At 49.3% G+C, this 16738-nt stretch overlaps 1 long non-coding RNA gene and 1 other non-coding gene across 2 annotated transcripts; one reads left to right on the forward strand and one right to left on the reverse strand.

Moving 5' to 3' along the window:
- The first annotated feature begins 3241 nt into the window (after positions 1 to 3241).
- LOC122442709 lies at positions 3242 to 16468 on the forward strand. The gene is made up of 3 exons (XR_006269705.1): positions 3242 to 3368; positions 11263 to 11404; positions 16411 to 16468. It is a non-coding gene; the product is annotated as an uncharacterized LOC122442709 (long non-coding RNA).
- Positions 6922 to 6994, reverse strand: TRNAR-CCG. Its single transcript has one exon. It is a non-coding gene; the product is annotated as a tRNA-Arg (tRNA).
- Positions 16469 to 16738: the final 270 nt, after the last annotated feature.

The raw sequence follows: 16738 nt of genomic DNA on the forward strand, positions 1-16738 counted from the left end.
GCCGCTTGCTCACCTGGTGAGGGAAGAGGCCTGCACAGCCTGCCTGGCAGAGCCCTCAGCCTGTCTGGGCGCAGACAAGGACTGACTCTTTCAAAGATAATTTATTGGCCGATACCTCATTGCACATGGTAATAGCTTGTGCTTAAATAATAATAAGCTTGATTGCCGTGCAGTCGTTAAACTTTTTTCCCATTCAGTTTAACTGACCATTTTGTGTGTGGTTTGGAGAAAGGGGGGAGAGAGAGCCCGGTCATTATCCCCGGCCTGAAATGGGAGTTAATTTCTAATGAAGGTATAATTTTATTCCGATGATTTTACATTTAATTAACTAAAGCTACAAGTACTTTGAAATTATATGGTGATGGGGCCTCACTTTGGGGATCACAGAGGGCAGAGAAGGGGAGCAGAGGGTGGGGGGAACAGAAGGGCAGGGGTGGCCGGGGAGCAGGGCTGGGTGAGGAAGAGGGACAAAGGGAAGGGCACCCTGGGTCAAGTAGCGGTGGTTGAGGCCAGTTACTTCTTGAATCCTCATCTCAGCCCTTCTTGGCAGGAAGCTCTGTGGTTTCCACTTTACAGGTGAGGAAAGGAAGGCTTGGAGAAATGAAGGAGTGGACGACTGTACTTTGGTCTTTCTCCCCATCCCCTCCCTGTTCTGGAACCATCGACTCCGTCTATACGGCTCCTCCTCCCCGACTCTGTCCTATGGTGCCGCCATGTTGTTCCATAGTCTTGACCCCAAGCCGCACTGGGTTGAGTCAGTGACTCCTTTTCTAGGGATTTTTAAACTGGGGCATGAGAGAGTCAGATGCCTTTGGTAGCTAAAGGATAAAAGTTGCTTTTCTTTCTTATCTAATTTAACTTACATTCAGTTTGGGGCACACATCTGAAGTGGATAGCTGGATGAAATTTCACTTATGCTTTACACCCATGTTACCGTCGCCCAAGAATAAGTTCCCTGGCAGGCTCCCTCAACTCTTCTTTCCGGTCAATACCTCCGCCTAAACTAAGACCACTGACTAGTTTTGCTCTTTTTGGGCTTTCTGCCAGAATCAAATAGCACCTGTTCGACATCTGGCTTCTTTTGTTCCATGTTATGCTTAGAAAATTATCCAAGTCATCGTTACGTTATCATAGTTTCGTAGTTTGTCCCTTCACCTTGCTATGTAGGAATCCATTGTGTGAACTTGCTATCATTTGCTAATTCATTCTCTTATTGGTAGACATTCTTGTTGTCTCCAGGTTAGTGCAACCATGGTCGTTCTTGTGTCTGTTTTCTGGAGGGATGAATACTCTCTCTTGAGTATATGCCAGGAAATTCCTTGGTTCTGTACACTTGTCTTTCTCAAGCTTTAGAAAATGTGGTCACACTGTTTCCCAAGTGGTCCTACTGCTTTCTGCTCCTTTTGGCAATCTTGGAGAGTTCAAGTGTCTCCACGTTCTGACACTTTCTATCGCCAGTTCTTTTATGTTTAGCCATCTGGGCAGGGGCATCGTGTATCACTTTGAATTCTCCTGATGACTAATGATGTCAATGACTTTAACAGCTTTTCTAGGCTTTCTTGTTCCTTGGATAGCCTTTTCTGTGAAGTGACTGTTTGGGGCTTTTGGCCATTAAAAAAAATAGGGTGTCTGCTTTTTTCTTATTTCTTTCTAGGGGTTCTTTATATATTCTTCTTCTTTTACTCTTTTAAAGGTGCTTCGATTACCAGGAGCACTTTAATTTTAATGGAGTCAAAAGGTAAACCTCTAAATGTAGAACTAAAAGGCTACTGTCGGTCATATTTTTCACTCTGGACAAAAGCCAGACTCCAGCAAATGAAGGAAGTTAAATCCCTGTTCTGAGAGAGAGAAAAAGAATCCTGCCACCTTCCTCATTTCCAGTCCAGCTGCCCTCAGGCCTGGCTCCATCCCTCCCCTCCTGTGGCTTGGATATTCTACCCATCCTTCAGTGCTACGATGTCCTTGATTCCAGCATCCTTCCGATAAAATTCCCCTTTAGCTTATGCTCATTCAAGTTGAATTTTCTTTACGGGCAACCCAATGATCCCCATTTCACAGAGACGGAAACTGAGGCTCAAGGGAGATGTCATGATTCGCTCCAGGTGCCAGGGTGCTTAGTCTGGGGTTGAATTCAAGCCCCAGCTCACTATAAGGGTGACTCAGGAGACCCTGGTGAAGGGTTTGGGGACACAGCAGAGAGAGGTCAGGGTATGTGATGAGAAGGTGGAGTGACTGAGCCCTAGGGACTGAGGGGTGGGTCAGAGGGAAGAAGGTCTGGGTCAGGGACATGCGCTGGGCTGGAGGCAGCAGGTGGTGGGGGGGAAGTGGGGACTCACAGTGAGATACAGGCTGGGAGAAGCCTGGGTAGGGGGTTCAAACTCATGGAACAGAGAGTAGGATAATGGTTGCCAGGGGCTGGTACAGTGGGAGGGGATGGTCACAGGGCACTCTCTGTTCCATGAGTTTGACTATGTTAGTTTCCACATATAAGTGAGTTCATATGGTATTTGTCTTTCTATGCCTGACTGAGGGCTTTAAGCAGGGAATGAAGGGGTTCAGCAGGCACAGGGAAGGGGTTCAGGATGGCACGATTTCCCCAAAGACAGGGCCCTCTCTGTCTGGTTCAGTCTGTACTCCGAGTGCCTGGAACAGAGCTGGCCCAGACACAGCTGCTTAGTGACAGTCTGCTGAGTGAATGAATGACCGATGGGTGTGAAAGGAGTGTGGACAAGCAGTTGGCATCAGGTGGTCATGGATTCTCCCACCAAAGCAGGGGTGTGAATTCCAGACACACTCAGGACGGCAGGTCCACGGAGGGTGATGAGAACACCTGGGGCAGCAGGCTTGTGAGGTGGGCAGATGTCAAGGAGCACCTGAGGCCCGGGCCGGGGATGCTCAGGCCGCCTTGTCCAGTGCGGAGGCCCAGTAGTTTGGGGGCCAGTGGAAGCCACCGAGCCGTGGCTCACACAAAGTCAAATCCCTTTTGAAGTCACACCTGTGGTTCAGCCAGGATTGCGGTGCCTAGAACTGCTCCCAGGATGTGTTTCTGTGTGGCTTGTCACTCAGCATGTTTTCAGGCAAAGTCCAAGGGTTCCAGGCTGATCAGAGCAGGCTCCCTAACCAGACACAGGTCAGAGGTCTGAGTGTCTGAGCTCGATTGTGTCAGGGCTTGACTGCTGACTAGGAAGGAGTCAGCGATTTGGTTTCATTTCGTTTTCCAGCTCCAAATGATTGTGATTGGGCGTAATATTAAGAAGAGCTCCAAGGCCACATGTAGGCTCAATGGGAAAGAATGCGGTGATCCATTATGCCACAGTCGTGGGTGCAGACCATGGTAGAACGAACTGTATATTTATTTCCTTGATAAGGTAAGTTCAGACACAGGGTGCTGGGCTGAGGTCAGGAGCCAGGGAGAAAGTTAAGTCAGAAACCAGCAAGTGGCTGAGATCAGAAATTAGCTAAAGACTGAAGTCAGTTACCAGATTATGGAACGATGTCAGGAACCAGAGAACTGCCAAAGTCAGAAGCAGACAGTGATGGCCATTAACAGCCATCAGTGGGACAGTGTCCTGGAGTCCCATTGAGCCTCTAGGAGCAGAGTGCTCTGATACTTGGCATGTCAGCCATGACACATGTGGGAAATTGTCATTCATTCCACTGACCTGACATCCGTCAGCCTGGGAAACTTGCCAGCTCTCTTTCACCTGGTGGTGCCCTATTTTTTTGTTTTATAAGAGCTTTTTGGATATAGAGGAAAACAATAGAATGTGCAAGAGTAGAGATCTCTCCAAGAAAATCTGAGATATTTAAGGAACATTTCATGTAAGCCTGGGCAAAATAAAGGATAGAATCAGTAAGGACCTAACAGAAGCAGAAGAGATTAAGAAGAGGTGGCAAGAATACACAGAACAGTACAAAAAAGATCTTACTGACCCAGATAACCACAACGGCATGGTCACTCACCTAGAGCCAGATATCCTGGAGTGTGAAGTCAAGAGGGTCTTAGGATGACTACAAACAAACTTAGTGTAAGTGATGGCATTCCAGCTGTGCTATATCAGATACTAAAAGATGATGCTGTTAGAATGCTGCACTCAATATGTCAGCAAATTTGGAAAACTCAGCAGTGGCCACAGGACTGGAAAATGTCAGTTTTCATTCCAATCCCAAGAAGCACAATGCCAAAGAATGTTCAAACTACCATATAATCATGCCCATTTCACATGCTAGTAAGATTATGCTTAAAATCCTTCAAGCTAGGCTTCAGCAGTATGTGAACAGAGAATTTCCGGATGTACAAACTGGACTTAGAAAAGGCAGAGGAGCCAGAGATCAAATTGCCAATATCTATTATATCATAGAGAAAGCAAGGGGATTCCAGAAAATAATCTTCTACTGCTTCATTGACTACACTAAAGCCTTTGACTATGTGGATCACAACAAACTGGAAAAATCTTAAAGAGATAGGAATACCAGATCACCTTACCTATCTCCTGAGAAACCTGTATGTGAATCAAGAAGAAACAGAACTGGATATGGAACAATGGACTGGTTCAAAATTGGGAAAGGAGTACGTCAAGGCTGTATATTGTCACCTTACTATTTAACTTCTAGGCAGAGTACATCATGTGAAATGCCGGGCTGGATGAATCACAAGCCAGCAGTTTTGACTGCTGGGAGAAATATCAATAACTTCAGATATGCAGATGATACCATTCTAAAGGTAGAAAGTGAAGAGGAACTGAAAGCCTCTTGATGAAGATGAAAGATGAGAGTGAAAAAACTGGCTTAAAACTCAACATTCAAAAAACGAAGATCATGACACCCAGTCCCATCACTTCATGGCAAATAAATGAGGAAAAATGGAAACAGTGACAGACTATTTTCTTGGGCTCCAAAATCACTGCAGCTAGTGACTGCACCCATGAACTTGCTTGCTCTTTGGAAGAAAATCTATGACAAACCTAGACAGCATCTTAAAAAGCAGAGACATCACTTCGCCAACAAAGGTCTGCACAGTCAAAGCTTTGGTTTTTCCAGTAGTTGTGTATGGATGTGAGAGCTGGATCATAAAGAAGGCTGAGCCCTTCTGAATTGTAGTGCTGGAGAAGACTTGAGAGTCTCTTGGACAGTAAGGAGATCATACCATCAATCCTAAAGGAAATCAACCCTGAATATTCATTGGAAGGATTGATGCTGAAGCTGAAGTTCTAATAGTCTTGCAACCTGATGCAAAGAGCCGACTCATTGGAAAAGACCCTGATGCTGGGAAAGACTGAAGGCAAAAGGAGAAGAGGGCAACAGAGGATGGGATGGTTAGCTAGCATCACTGAATCAATGGACATGAATTTCACAAACTCCACGAGATACTGACGGGTAGAGGAGCCTGGTTTGCTGCAGTCCATGGAGTCACATGACTTAGCCACTGAACAACAGCAACCAAACAATCCCCCCACTTGAAGTGTAAAAGTCAGTGGTTTTGAGTGTTTTCAAAGGCTTGTACAACCATTACCACAATCAATTTTAAAAGATTTTCGTCACCTAAAAAACAAACTCTGTGCCTATTAGCCCTCCCCATCCCTCTCAGCTGCTGACAAGCATGAATTTACTTTCTGTCTCCATGGATTGCCGATTTTGAACATTTCATGTAAACGGAATCATATAACACGTGGCCATCTGCCACTAGGCTCTTTCATTCTATTATGTTTTCAAGCTTCATCCATGTTGTCACATGTATCAGAACTTCATTCCTCTTTATTGAGTAATTCTCCATCATCTGGATATATCATAGTTTGTTTATTCATTCATCCGTTTGATGGACATTTGGATCTTTCCACTTTCTGGTTATTATGAATAACACTGCTACGAACACTCACATACAAATTTTTGTGTGGACATATGTTTTTATTTCTGCTGGGTATCTACTTAGGAGTATAATTGCTGAGTCACATGGTCATCTCATGTTTAACCTTTTGAGGAACTGCCTTAGTGTTTTCCAAAGTGGCTGTACCATTTTGCATCCCCATCAGCAGAGTATGAGGGCCCCAATTTTCCCAAATCTTTGCCAACACTTGTTATCTGTCTTTTTGATGATAGTCTATGTGGGAGTGACCTTGCATTTTATTGTGGCATTGATTTGCATCTCCCTAATGGCTAACAAGATTGAGCATTTTTTCATGTGCTTATTGGCCATTTGTATACTGGCTATTCAGATATTTTTTTGGTCCAATTTAAAGGTGGGTTGTCTTTGTATGGTTGAGTTGTAAGAGTTCTTTATATATTCTGGATTGTTGTTGCTGTTTACCTACTTAGTTGTGTCCGACTCTTTGCGACCCCATGGACTGGAGGACCCCAGGCTTCCCTGTCCTTCACTATCCCCTGGAGTTTGCTCAAACTCATGTCTATTGAGTCGGTGATACCATCCAACCTCTGTTGCCCCCTTCTCCTACTGCCCTCAATCTTTCTGGATACTAGACCCAGACCCTTATCTGATATATAGCTTACAAATGTTTTTCCCAGTTTGTGGTTGTCCTTCCCTTTCTTTTCAAACATATATTTATTTATTTGGCTGTGCTGGATCTTAAGGGTGGCTTGGGGGTCTTCGATCTTTGTTGCCATGTGAGCGGCTCAATGGTAAAGGATCTACCTGCCAGTGCAGGAGACGCAGGGGACATGGGTTCAATCCCTGGCTCAGGAAGAGCCCCTGGAGAAGGAAATGACAACCCACTCCAGTATTCTTGCCTGGGAAATCCCATGGACAGAGGAACCTGGAGGGCTACAGTCCATGGAGTTGCAAATAGCTGGACATGACTGAGCATGCACGCATGCACATATGCACACATGCACACATACATGGAGGGAATTAGGGCAAAGGCCTGAGAGTGAAGCCTAGTCCTGTTAGTTGCAGCAGGTGGGATCTATTTCCCTGACCAGGGATTGAACCTGGGCCCCCTGCACCGGGAGCATGGAGTCTTAGCCACTGGACCACCAGGGAATTCCTGATTTTCCCTTTCTTCATAGTGTATTTTGAAGTCCAAAATCATTTATTTATTTACTTATTTATTTGATTTTTAGTTCTAGCTTCCTTGTCACTATAGCCACCACCAGGGTTGTGTAACCAGCACCATAATTTCAGGAAGCAAGCAGACTCTTTTCCCACAGTATGTTCCAGGTACTGTATCTCTCTGACCAACGGAGAGAAAAGCTATTGATACTACACTGCTCTGGGAAGTTGCTAGTGACATCCTGTCAATTATGGTACCTAGAACAGAAACTCCTCAGAAATCACCTCTCAAAAGTTCTCATCAAAATATGATGTTCTCCTTATTTATTTTTTATTTGGTTACTGTGCTTTAGATGTTATATCTAACAAACCATTGCCTGATCCAAGATTTGCATGTTTGCTTTTCTTCCAAGCATTCTAAGGGGGCTTCCCTGGTGGTTCAGATAGTACTACTTTCAGAATCTACTTTCAATGTGGGAGACCTGGGTGCAATCCTTGGGTTGGGAAGATCCCCTGGAGGAGGGCGTGGCAACCCACTCCAGTACTTAGGCCTGGAGAATGCCCCTGGACAGAGGAGCCTGGTGGGCTACAGTCCACGGGGTTGCAAAGAATTGGACACAACTGAGCAACTTTGACTTTCACTTTTTCTTCTAGGAATTTTAGTTTTTTGTTTTTTTTTTTTGAGTTTTAGTTTTAACATTTATATTTAGTTGTTTGATCTATTTTGAATTATTTTTTGCATATGATGTGAGATAAGGGTCTACTTTCATTCTTTTGCATCTGGATCTCCATTTTCTCAGCAGCATTCATTTTTGAAAAGAATATTCTTCCTCCATTGAATTGTGTTGGTACTATTGTCAAATGCCAATTAACTTTAAATATGAGGGTTTGTTTCAATTCAGTTCAGTTGCTCAGTTGTGTCCGACTCTTTTCGACCCCACAGACTGTAGCCTTCCCTGTCCATCACCAGCTCCCGGAACTTGCTCAAACTCACATCCATAGAGTCAGTGATGCCATCCAACCATCTCATCCTCTGTCGTCCCCTTCTCCTCCTGCTTCAATCTTTCCCAGCATCAGGGGCTTTTCTAATGAGCTAGTTCTTTGAATCAGGTGGCCAAAGTATTGGAGCTTCAGCTTCAGCATCAGTCCTTCCAATGAATATTCAGGACTGATTTCCTTTAGGATTGAGGGCTTGTTTCCAAACTCTCAATTCTATTCCACTGATTGTGTGTCAAAACTCACACTAGTAACATACAGTGTTGATTCCTGTTACTTTGTAGTAAGTGTTGAAATCAGAAAGTGTGAGTCCTTCTACTTTGCTCTCTTTCAAATTTGTTTTGACTCTTCTTGTTCCCTTGCACTTCCATAAAAATTTCAGGATCAACTTGTCCATTATGCAAGAATGAAGCTGGGAGTTTGTTAAAGATTGCATTTAACATGTACATCATTTGGGAGTATTGCCATTTTTGAAATATTGCCTTCCCATCCATGAATATAGGCCATCTTTTCTTTTATCTAGATCTTATTTACTTTCCTTAAACAACATTTTATAGTTTTCAGAGTATTGCATTTCCTTTGTTAAATTTACTCCTAAGTACCTAACTCTTTTTGATGCTATTGTAAATGGGATTTTAACTTCATTTTTCATTGCTAATATATAGAAATACTGTTGATATTTGTATATTGATCTTGTATCTTGCAATATCTTGCTTAACTTTTTATTAATCCTAATGGTATTTTTTTGTGGATTTCTTGACATTTTTCTATAAGCAAGAATTTTCTCATTCTCATCTACATATGAGATGATTTTTTTTCTTTCCAACATGGAAGCTTTTTATTCCTTTTTCTTGCTTGACTGCTCTGGTGAGAGCTTCCAGTACAGTGCTGAATAAAATAGGGAGAGAAGACATTCTTTTCTTGTTTCTGGTTTTAGGGCAATGAGGGTTGCTGTGTGATTGTTGGGGAGCACGTGAGGGGAGCAAGTTTAATGGAAAGGGAAATAGGACCTGAAGGATGGCTGAAGGTCATGTGCTGGTGGCAAGAGGTCAGGATTTGGGAGCTGGCAGTTCCTGGGTGATGACTGCACCCTGAGAGAGGATCCACTGTCTAGCACAGTGTGTGCCCTGGGAGGACCCTGGGGAAGGACTGCTTGGTGGGGGGCTCCTCTCTTCAAGCCAGAGCCTCTCTCCTCCTCCAGGGGCAGCCCCATGAGACCATCAGTGTGGAGGGGTCAGGGCACGAGAAAGATCTTTCTGCCAGGTTTGGGGAGGAGGCTAGCTACCAGCCAGAAGTGGTAGCTGGATGGGGGTGGGGGACAGTGCTCAGAGCTGGACATTCATACATTCATTCATTCAACAGACATTGATTAAGCACCTACTATATGCTACCTTGACTTAGGTTCTAAACAGAAAGGGTGACAGACAGTGAACAACAGAGACAAGTAGTAAGTATATTACACAGTTCCTTAAGGACTCCTTAGGAATGGTAGAGATGCCCTATTCCTAAAGATGGCAACCAGCCTCTCCCTGGTGATCCCTCCTCCATTCCCCCTTTCCTGCCACTCTTTCCCCATCACCCCTCCTCCTCCCTTCTTTTTGGGAAATCACCCCACTGCCATCTGTGTTGGCCATCTGCTGGGTGCCTACTGAAAGGGCACAAAGATGGCTGCTGGGGTGGGCTGGGGCTCATTCTGGCCCTGGGTAGGCACAGTGCTGACGGAGTGCTGGGCGTGGGCAATCTCTGTTGCCATGATGCGGGGTGCTGCTTCCTTTGTGCTCCACTATCTGCCAGATACAGCCTGAGGGACTGTCATGGGCTCACAAAGGCCCTGCCCTGCACTGAAGGACTCCCCAGGGCATGGGGGTGAAGGTGAATAGTGGCATCTGGATAACTCACCTGGGAGGGGCAGGTGAGGCTGGGCTCTTCCCCGTGAGCAGCACCCCCACACGAGGACTGCACACACCTGTGTGCTGCTTCAGCAGCCAGCAGGCCTCTGAATCTGTGTGCGAGTGAATTCCTGAATGTATACATATATTCATATGGACGTGCACGTGTGCCCAGGTTCACTGTGTGTGCATGGATGGTGTGTACATGGATTGCGTGTACATGCCGGTTCTCAGGCGTGCAGGCCTCTGAATTTCTGTGCATGTGCCTGCATGTGCATCTGCTTGTACATGTCTGTCCATGACTACACGAGGATGTGTGTTTTACCTGTGCCTCACCATGCACGCCTGTTTGTGGTCTTGTATGTCACTGTTCAACTGTGTACATGAAAGTCAGCACACATGTGGCAGATGTACAGGGGTAAAGTCTGAACTTTTAGGATGTTCTGGGTCAGATTTTCCCTGGTAATGGGTGTGCCTGAGGTTGCAGATTAGGAAGTAAGATGTAGGGCAAAACTGGACCACAAAGGACTCTGTGCATGTACACTTGTGTGGCCAGAGGACAGGTGTGTGTCCCACACCACTGTAATTGAGTTTTTGAAACACTGTAGTCCCTGTCCTTCACCCCCATGCTTCACTGTGGCAACAACAGTCAACTATTGCTGCCCAGCAAGTTCTCCACATTGAGGAAATGGGGGGGGGTCACCTCTCTCCTCCCACCCTCTACCCCTGGGGTACCTGCATGCTAAGTTACTTCACCCGTGTCTGACTCTGTGCGACCCTGTGGGTTGTAGTCCGCCAGGTTCCTCTGTCCATGGGAGTCTCCAGGCAAGAATACTGGAGTGGGTTGCCATGCACTCCTCCAGGGGATCTTCCTGACCCAGATGTCGAACCCACATCTCTTAGGTCTCCTGCATCGGCAGGCAGGTTCTTTACCACTAGCGCCACCTGGAAGCCCCACCTCAGAGGTACCCTGGTTTTTAAGACCTTAAGGTCTTGGATGAGACTCTCGGGCAGCGGCCTCCTCTTCTTCCTCACCTTCCCCAAGCCCAGGCTGGGGAGAGGTGAAGGGGATATGTATACTGAGTGGTGAGCAGGAGGGGATGTAGGAGATGTTTGGCAGGGCAGTGGCAGCTGTGGGGCTTAAGAAAAGCCCCGGGGTGTCACCCACGGGAGCAGGGTCCGAGGAGTGAGTGGGGCTGGGACCGCCTTTTGGGGAGGAGTTCTGGGTGGGAGGGGCTGGCAAGGAGGGAGGCAGTTAGTGCAGGGAGGGGGCGATCGGGGAGGCCGGGAGAGCAGGAGCCACAAAGCCCTGAGCACCGCGAGACTTGGGTTCGGGCCGCGCGAGACTCAGATTTTCACACCTCTTCCTCACAGCTGACTCCAATTTACGGACGAGGCAAGTGAGGCTCGTGGAGCTTCATCCCGCTGGTCAGCCCAGACCAGAACGGCCAGGCCACAGACCCAGGGCTGGACCATGGCCCCAGCTGAAGGGACAGGATGTTTCCTATGCTCAGAGGTGAGGTCCTGGACTGAGAGGCTGGGGTGAGGTGTGGGGTGGCCCCTTCAGAGCAGCAGGGGAGATGCTCTGAAACAGCAGCAGAGACATGTGAAGGGAGAGAACTTGACCTGCTTGGGTGGAGATAGCCACTGGGGACACCCACACAGGGGCTGGAGAGAGGGCCTGAGTGGACAGGCTTCCGAGCTTACACGAGACGCCCTCTGGGGACTTCCAGAAAGACTTGAGTGTCTCTGGGGGTTGATGAAATATTGCAACATGCGGGTGAGGTGGGGAACCAGCAAGAATCATGTACTGTGACTACTGTGGTCTCATTTATGCACACAGGCAGGGGTGCTGGGGCATTTGGGGGTTCCTCACTCAAGCTGGAGGAAAAGGGGGTTGCCGCAGTCAGCACAAGCCCCTTAGGAACTTGGCTCTAGGTTCAAATTCCAGCTCTGCCTCCCCACCTTGGCCAAGTGTGCCTCACCAACCACTCCCAGCCTCAGTTTCCACATCTGTAAAATGGGGCTAATAATACCATCTCCCCTATAGCAGCGGTCCCCAAGATTTTTGATACCAGGGACCAGTTTTGTGGAAGATTTTTTTCTACAGATGGGGGTGTAGAAGGATGGTTTCAGGATGATTCAAGCACATTACATTTATTGTGCACTTTATTTCTATTATTATTACATCAGTTCCATCTCAGATCATCAGGCATTAGATCCCGGAGGTTAGGGACCCCTGCCCTATAGTACTATTTTGAGGCCTTAATGAGATAATCGGCTCAAAGTGCTCATTAGAACAGGGCCTGCCTGTGAGGACAGACAAGCCTGAAGCCTCTGTCGAGTGGACTCTGCTCCCTCTGCACCAACCTCCAGGCCAGAGGTGTCACCCTGTAATTATCTTTCAGGGCACAGACCCCCATGGTATTTCTGGTGAGTTTATGAGTCTGGGAGATTAGCTGCTCTGAGAAGAAACTTGTCCTCTCTGGCCCGGGGAGGGACGGGGTGCCAGGGTGAGCTGTGTGTGGAAGTGGCCATGAGCGATGCTTTATGGGGCCTGTAAAAGCTGCTGACCCCGCTCCTGGACTTAATGAGATGAACAAGGCCCTGGCAGCTTCCAATAACCGGCAACTCCAGCTGAGCCCTGCTGACCCGACACAGGGCAGGGACAGGCCTCAGCTCTGCCCTGAGACCCAGGCAGTTTCAGGTGAGGGGTACGGAGGAGGGGGACAAAGAGGCCCATGCCCCACATGCTGGGGTGCAGAAGCGCTGGACACAGACCCCAAGCCCTCCCTGCCCAAGTGGGGCGGCATGGGTGTGGAATCAGACAGACCCAGGGCCCGTGGGGTCTTGGACAAGCCAGTTCCTGTCCTGGGCCTGTTTCCTTATCCATGATGCAGCGATTAGAATCCACATCTGTGAGTTGTCCTGAGATTTGAGGAGAAGAATGAGTGAGCCTGGTACCCAAAGCGAGAGCCCCGGTGAAGTGCTAATAGTTCGGGTCCTCTGGGTACCCCCCGCTTGGTCCCTCAGTGGAGGTTCATTTGGATTTGGGCCTCTGCTCCCCAAAATAAACTGGGGTGCAATGTGCCTGAGCTGGGGGGCCAGCAGAGGCTGTGCTGCTTGTGCCTTCAAGAATGGAGAGGAATGTGAGGGGTGAGGGAGGGCAGACAGTGGCAGGGCCTACGCTCAGACTATGCATCCCACTGCCTGAGTGGGGTGACAGCGTCTCTCTGGGGACCTTCTGCCAGGCTGGCTGGTCAGGGCAGGACATGGTCCTTCCATTCAGCCATGCTCATCTCTCTGTCCATCTGTCCAGGGACCTCTGTCAGCAAATGTCCCTTGGCATTTCCTCAGGGACAGCCCCTTACATTCCGTGCTTTTTGCAATCTTTATGACACTCTGTACAGACAAGGAAACTGAGGTCAGAGGGGCCAAGCCCCTTGACTCTGAGTAAGGGGCCAATGTAGAATTTCACCCTATCCAGTGTCCTGTGTCCTTGGCGCCCCCTGCAGGTTTGGGCTGGAATAAAAGGGAAGTGGGGGTTGGGGGACTTCCCAAGCATTAGGTATCTGCCCCAGCCTGGCTCAGCCCTTACAACTCAACCTCAGCTTCCCTGCCCAGCACTCCAGGTCTCCATGGGGGCCAGATTCGGCTCTGAATCTGACTTAGTTTTTGCGTACTCTCTGTTCCTCTCTTTTGCCCCTCCACCCAATCTTGGATAAGTCCCCTTTCCCACCTGGCTTTTGTTTTCTAAACAGCAGGGCCAAGTGAGGGTCTCCATGGGGGGGGGGGGGACAGTGAAAACAGTTGAACACATCAAGGAGCCATGCCCCCTAGACTCCTCCCTCCTCTTTCTCACCTTGTGAATTGCTCCTTCGCCCACTAACTTCTTTTAAGTCTTTTTTTCCCCTTAAATCAAAGTCTGAGCAGTCATCAGACCAACACATTGCCTTAAGAATGTGGAAGAGATCCCACTTCCGGGGTGCTGGCCTGAGAACCCATGGACAGTGGAGCCTGGCAGGCTACAGTCCATAGAATTGCAAAGAATCAGACACTACTGAAGCGCTCACTTTGGGGGGTTTGGGAGCCTGGCCCTCCTCTCTCTTGCTCCCTCAGCTCTGCTTCTGGGGTGACACCTACTCTCCCACAGGGTGGTGGGAGGACCTAGTGAGACCCAGAAAAGCCCCTAGAAAAGGGCCTGGCACGTAGTAGGCCCTTGGCTCCGGGGAATTCCCTTGCTCTGACCCCAGCCCAGGCTCACCCCCAAGATGGCCTCCAGCTTTGCATGAGGGGTGAGCTCCCTGATTCCACTGCAGCTTCTTTGCCAGGTACCGTCCAGCAGCCAGATCTGCCCGCTGGTGGGGTCTGCTGAGGACCTGGGTGGTCCCAGGCCTCCTCTCAAGAGAGTCCCTTTGCTTGTGGGGATGTGGCCCCAGGGGATGTCTGTGTGTGCTCACCTTTGGGGAGGCAGTGTTGGGGACAGCCTGTCTCAGGGCCCTCCCACGTGACTTGCACCCACCCTGCCCTCTCCTGGGCGTGCTTCCGGACCCCAGTCAGTTACCCACCCCCCCACTACCTGATAGGACACAGACAATCTAGGACACATCTAGTAAGACTGATCGCATCCTATGAGGCAGAAGAGCATGGTGGTTGGAGCCCAGCTTCTGGTGCCGGGTTGGCTGGGGTTCAAATCCCAGCTTCTGTTCCCAAGCTGTGTGAGCTTGGGTAAATTGCTTAACCTCTCTGTGCCTCACACATCTGAAATTTGCCCCTCACTGATGAGGTACCCAACAGATGAGGAAACAGTGCTCTCACTGCCTGATTCCAGGGGCCTCTGCCTACTCAACCCAGCCTCCTAACCAGAGGCCATAGGAAGGGTCTGTTACTGATGGGAGGTATACCAGGTGGGGCCATGGCAGGGTGGGGGTCTGGTCTGGCTGTCCCTCAGAGGATTGGTGAGCCCTGGCCTCACCAGAAACCCAACTGGACGAGAACTCCAATTAAAGGTAATCCCCCCTTTTCCTACCTTGAAATTCCTATTGATTTCCTCCCTAAATAGAAATTCCCATTGATTCCTTGTCTGTTCAGATTAGTGTCCTTGGCTGTGGCCTTCAGTGCATAATATCTCCCCGCTTCCACCCAGGCCCCAATAACTCTCCCCAAGGTGACCCTGCCATCCCCTCTGTGCTGGAGCCCATGGCTCCCCAGCTGGGCTAGGGGACAGTGGTGGAGAGGGGGCCTGGGCAAGGCTCTGGCCTCCCTCTGATAGCCATCATCCTACTTCTGCCCTTAATGGAGATGAGGAGGGGAGCACAGATGGAGATGTCACTAGACTTGGACATGGAACCACCTTGTCGGACCTGCCTCTGCCCATGAACTGTTAGTCTGTTGCCCAAGGGAGACCCACAGAGGCGTCAGTGCCAGGAAACAGCCTCCCACGTGGTCCAGGGGGCAGCCCTGCCCTCTCCCAGGCTCCTCTGCTCAGACTGGCTCACGATCGCTGGCTGTTACATTTTCAGTTTTGGGAGCTTGTTGATGCCACACAGGTAGCTTGAAATCAACCATGGTGGGAGAATTTATACCGTGTAAATTGGCAAATGCAACTGCTCAGGGGGCCTCCCAGATGGCGCCAGTGGTAAAGAACCTGTCTGCCACTGCAGGAGACATGAGAGACCCGGGTTCGATCCCTGGGTTGGGAAGATGCCCTGGAGAAGGAAGTGGCAACCCACTCCAGTATTCTTGCCTGGAGAATCCCATCGACAGGCTGTCCCAGAGCCTGGTGGACTATAGACCACGGGGTCGCAAAGAGTTGGACACAACTGAAGGGACTTAGCACCACTCAGAGTCTCTCTCCTTTCATCCCAGTTGTGAAAGAGAACCTGTTCTTAAGCTTTGCCAGCACACCACTGCCCCAAACTCTGTGGCCTGCTTCTCATTCCTACCCAGGAATATTGGTTGCCTCTAGCTTTCTGAACTTTGGGAAGATCCCCTGGAGGAGGGCCTCGCAACCCACTCCAGTATTCTTGGAGCCTGGCGGGCTGCAGTCCACGGGGACTGAAGTGACTTTGCACTAGCTTTCTGAACACAGTGGTTTCCTTCTCAGCGCCCCACCTTTGCCGTGCTGTTGCCTCTGTCTGGAATGACCTCCCCATCCTTTCCTCCATGGTGAGATCCTTGATGACCCTGCTTGATTTCCTTCCTCTTCGTGTCCCTCCCCAAGGCCTGGGCTGGGTATATGGGGTTCAACAATAAAGAAGACAGGCAGGCCCCTGTCCTCAGGCAGCTTACAGTTGGGGGCCTGGGCTCGGAGCCAGCTGGGTCACCAGGAGCTGGGTGGGCTTGGGCGGGTCACCGTGCTCCCGCAGCCCTTGGTGCACTCTCTGTGCAGTGGGTCAGGACAACCCAAATCGTGGTCACCCCTGCCCCTGGGAGCAGGACTGAGCCTGGTGTGGGCTGGCGTCAGCTGGCTGAATGCTCTTACTGCACGAGGACGCACTGATGCTTTCCTCATTTTTCCAGGAGGAAGATGAGACATAGAGAGGCGAAGGAACTGCCCTGACTCAAGTCACACTGCTGGTAAGTTGAGGGGCTGGGATTTGAGCCTGCTGCGTGCATACCCATCCAGGCCCTGAGAGCTGTCGGCAGGGATGAAGCCCAGCCTGTGTCCAGGAGGACCCCCGGTTCTCTGGCAGGCCAGCCAGTCCGGGTTAGAATGGTCCAGGTCTGGTGTGCCTCTCCCACCAGTCTGGGGCTTCCTCCAGGTGGGGGTCTGGATCTAACTCTCATCTGTCCCAGTGTCCAGTCTGGGGCCAGACACTGAGGAGGCAGGAGGAAGAATCTGAGAAGT

Source organism: Cervus canadensis, chromosome 5 (genome assembly GCF_019320065.1).
Source record: "Cervus canadensis isolate Bull #8, Minnesota chromosome 5, ASM1932006v1, whole genome shotgun sequence".
In the NCBI taxonomy this organism is placed as follows: domain Eukaryota; kingdom Metazoa; phylum Chordata; class Mammalia; order Artiodactyla; family Cervidae; genus Cervus; species Cervus canadensis.